We start from the raw sequence: 4,765 nt of genomic DNA, 5'->3' as shown, positions 1-4,765 counted from the left end.
ATAAGCAATGACGTGGCCGCCTTGTGACGTGCTCTTCCTGGCACAGACAGCTGGCGTAGCGTTCGCGAACTCTCTCCGTGATGTACGGCCGGCCGCGGTGGTCTCGCGGTTCTAGGCGCGCAGTCCGGAACCGTGTGACTGCTACGGTCGCAGGTTCGAATCCTGCCTCGGGCATGGATGTGTGTGATGTCCTTAGGTTAGTTAGGTTTAAGTAGTTCTAAGTTCTAGGGGACTGATAACCACAGCAGTTGAGTCCCATAGTGCTCAGAGCCATTTGAACCATCCGTGATGTACGCCATTAAAATGAGACCTCCGCCGTCAGTAAGTGGAAAGAACTCGTTCGTCTGACCCCTCTAGTGCTGTGCGGATTTACGAAGACATGCTTGGACGCTCTACACGTAGGCTATAGTATTACTTTTCCTAATTCGAGAAACAGATTTCTACTTCTCATACCCAAATTGTATAAAAGTAATTAATTAGGCAAAGATTTCCTCTGCATACTGTGGAGCAGCTTATACCATCTTTCATTTGTTTGTAACAAGAAAACGCTATTCTGCTTCAAGTTTAACTCACTCTCTTGTCTGATTCTGCACTGTGAAGATGCACAAAGTAATTTCGCTTATGAACAGTGCTTATTGATGACTGAGCAAAATGTAATTTAAATAACGCCGTTTCAGTCAGCATAAATATCTGAATTTTCTTGTTTCGTGCCATTAATTAATCAGAAGTGTATATTAGTATTTTACAGGAGGCCGTCTTCAATAGGAGTCCAATCGCATTGTTTATTGGCCAAACGATTTGAGCTTTACGTCGGCTTTATTGTTAATCACTCTCGCATTACAGAAAGAGCCTGTCTTCGTCAGAACCGAAGCCCAAATACGTCGATATTAAATTTTTTCGGTGTAACAATCTCATCGGGTGATGCTGAGGGAATTAGATTAGGAAATGAGACACTTAAAGTAGTAAAGGAGTTTTGCTATTTGGGGAGCAAGATAACTGATGATGGTCGAAGTAGAGAGGGGATATAAAATGTAGACTGGCAATGGCAAGGAAAGCATTTCTGAAGAAGAGAAATTTGTTAACATCGAGTATAGATTTAAGTGTCAGGAAATCGTTTCTGAAAGTATTTGTATGGAGTGTAGCCATGTATGGAAGTGAAACGTGGACGATAAATAGTTTGGACAAGAAGAGAACAGAAGCTTTCGAAATGTGGTGCTACAGAAGAATGTTGAAGATTAGGTGGGTAGATCACGTAACTAACGAGGAGGTACTGAATAGGATTGGGGAGAAGAGAAATTTGTAGCCCAACTTGACTAGAAGAAGGGATCGGTTGGTAGAACATGTCCCGAGGCATCAAGGGATCACAAATTTAGCATTGGAGGGCAGCGTGGAGAGAAAAAATCGTAGAGGGAGACCAAGAGATGAATACACTAAGCAGATTCGGAGGGATGTAGGTTGCAGTAGGTACTGGGAGATGAAGAAGCTTGCACAGGATAGAGTAGTATGGAGAGCTGCATCAAACAGTCTCAGAACTGAAGACCACAACAACAACAATTTCATTGAAAATGTGTGGTTAAAAGTTACTTAAGAACGACGGAACTTCCGCAGTACACTGGCTTGCACGTAGATGAAATATAGATGAAAGGCAATGGAAATAAGCTAATAAATTATTTGGTGCACGAGTAACTAAATTTTCTAGAAAAAAATCCACTTAGAAAACTAAGAAAGAGAAACAATCCCATCGTTGTTGGAATGTGCCATCTTGATGCGGCTCAATACCTACGCGAATATTCGTTTAACTGGAATATTTTTCCTTCTTGTAGTTTTCTCTAACAAGAGGTATATTTCAAGGCCTTAGAAACGGACGATATATGAGTTGGAGAAGGCTGTAAAATCATCTCAGTATTCACCTACAGTGACTTACAGAAATAAAGATAATGTAGAAACAAACATCTATACCTACTTCTAAATACTGCTGATCTGAATGAAGTGCATTTGAGAAGACACTTTTCATTGGAGGAGGGATGTTCGAAAGGTAAGTTCCGATCGGGTGCCAAATGGAAATCACCGGAAAAATCTGGTGAAGGGTTCCACAAATGTGTTGGGCAGCGTCTCTAGTATGCAGCCCGACCGCGTCACGTTGCTCTTTTCAGTTCTGAGAAGACACTGAGGACGTAAAGATGCCTAGAACATAGTATCGCTCGCCAACTATGAGGGCCTGGTGAGAGACTTCACATGTCACGCAGCCCACATAACATAACTGTCATGCGTTTACTTCTTTATGACAATTTTCGGCAGCGCTCTGCAGGGGCAATGAAGATGCTACTGCCGCGTCTTCGATCAGAACGGTTTGATCACCCACAATACAGCCCGTAATTGGCCCCTCTTAAGTTTCATCTCTGCTGACATGAACCGCTGGTTGTGAAGGTATAGCTAACTGTTGCAAATAAAACATTTTTGACTATCGAAGTGTTTTCCATTTCGCGACCGGTCGGGTTTAGTTTCCGAACACCCCTCGTAATATTCCATGAATGCGTGGACATGTCCGAAAGAACAGTATAACGTTCTTAGGGGTTGTTTTACTCATCGTATCTGGCAATCTGTCGCTGCGTAAGTCCTGAAACAGTAACTGTAATAAAAAAAACTACAAAGTTATTTTTTTAAATAATTAATCCTGTTCTTTTTGTTTCCACTGAATATTTTATTATAATCTCAAATTATTAAAAGCATTTTGACAAATCTGAAATAAGTTGTAATATAACAATAATGAAATAAATCATGAACAACGAGCTACATGCTTTCTCTCTAAAGTCCAAAACCAGACTGACCGCCCTATGCCAATATGGCTACCCCTATGTACATGTTCTAAACAATCCCGAACAATCCTCGGCATTGTTTAAAATGAATATTTGGTTAATTAACAATTAAAATTTATACAAAACCTGAAAATACGCGTATAAATGTATGTCTGCTCAGTACAGTAAGTACACTATGATATTAGTACAAGTCTGTTATTTCATTCGCGAATAAACTCTCAAATAAGAAATTACAATAATACATTTATATTTTTTATTAATTACTAGAGACTCCCTTCGTGGGAATTATTCCCTTCATTTACAGAGCTTCTAAGCTTTGAACTGAAATAGATTAAACAGTTATTTTTTTAGTTATAAGTTTTTCTAGGCGAGTTACATATTTTGTTTACATGTGCGATCGTGAATTAGACTGGGAAATGTTCGTTTTAACAGACACCACGCAGAATCCGCAGTTGTGATACATTATATGTAAATTGAAGGTGAAGGAGGGGAGGGGGGAGAAAGCAAAGGGATGGGATTGCCGACGTCAGCTGCATCTGAACATTATGTGAAATCAGCGGCACTAGTGAAAATATGTACTGGACCGGGGTTCGAACCCGGGATCGCCTGCTTACTAGGCAGGTGCGTTAACCACTGCGCCATTCAGGACACACACTGTCATCGCAGCTGCGCGGACTATCTCGGCATGCCTCACGGCCATCCCACATTCCTACCGAGCACACCTATCCTCATTCCCTGTCCATTTGCTCCTTGCTCACTATGCAGTGTAGCAGTGTTCTGGAACAAATATTATTTCGGACATGTCCTAAAGAACAACCACCACGCATTCGTTTAACTGATTCGCCTAGATAGGCAGTGGATCCAGCTTCTTGAGTGTGGATGGACAAGTACATCCGACCTCCTGCGGGAATCTCATAGTAGCGAGCGTGGAGGACATGGACAGGAACTACGGATAGGTAGCGCTCAGTGGGTATGTGGTTCTTCCGTGAGGCGTGCCAAGATCTACATCTACATCCATACTCCGCAGGCCACCTGACGATGTGTGTCGGAGGGTACCTTGAGTACCTCTATCGGTTCTCCCTTCTATTCCAGTCCCGTATTGTTCGTGGAAAGAAAGATTGTCGGTATGCCTCTCTGTGTCGACTCTAATCTCTCTGATTTCATCCTCATGGTCTCTTCGCGAGATATACGTAGGAGGGAGCAATATACTGCTTGACTCCTCGGTGAAGGTATGTTCTCGAAACTTCAACAAAAGCCCGTGCCGAGCTACTGAGCGTCTCTCTTGCAGAGTCTTCCACTGGACTTTATCTGTCATCTCCGTAACGCTTTCGCGATTACTAAATGATCCTGTAACGAAGCGCGCTGCTCTCCGTTGCATCTTCTCTATCCCTTCTATCAACCCTATCTGGTACGGATCCCACACTGGTGAGCAGTATTCAAGCAGTGGGTGAACAAGTGTACTGTAACCTACTTCCTTTGTTTTCGGACTGCATTTCCTTAGGATTCTTCCCATCTGCTTTACCGACGATCAACTTTATATGATCATTCCATTTTAAATCACTCCTAATGCCTACTTCCAGATAATTTATGGAATTAACTACTTCCAGTTGCTGACCTGCTATATTGTAGCTAAATGATAAAGGATCTTTCTTTCTATGTAGTCGCAGCACATTACACTTGTCTACATTGAGATTCAATTGCCATTCCCTGCACCATGCGTCAATTCGTTGCAGATACCCCTGCATTTCAGTACAATTTTCCATTGTTACAACCTTTCGATATACCACAGCATCATCCGCAAAAAGCCTCAGTGAACTTCCGATGTTATCCACAAGGTCATTTACGTATATTGTGAATAGCAACGGTCCTACGACACTCCCCTGTGGCACACCTGAAATCATTCTTACTTCGGAAGACTTCTCTCCATTGAGAATGACATGCTGCGTTCT

General features: G+C 42.2%; 1 non-coding gene across 1 annotated transcript; it reads right to left on the bottom strand.

The window, feature by feature from the left end:
• Positions 1–3,390: 3,390 nt before the first annotated feature.
• On the bottom strand, positions 3,391–3,465 carry Trnat-agu. The gene has a single exon. It is a non-coding gene; the product is annotated as a tRNA-Thr (tRNA).
• Positions 3,466–4,765: the final 1,300 nt, after the last annotated feature.

This window comes from Schistocerca americana, chromosome 2 (genome assembly GCF_021461395.2).
Source record: "Schistocerca americana isolate TAMUIC-IGC-003095 chromosome 2, iqSchAmer2.1, whole genome shotgun sequence".
Classification (NCBI taxonomy): domain Eukaryota; kingdom Metazoa; phylum Arthropoda; class Insecta; order Orthoptera; family Acrididae; genus Schistocerca; species Schistocerca americana.
The sequence above is the reverse complement of the archived record's forward strand: the minus strand, read 5'-3'. Positions and strand labels throughout refer to the sequence as shown.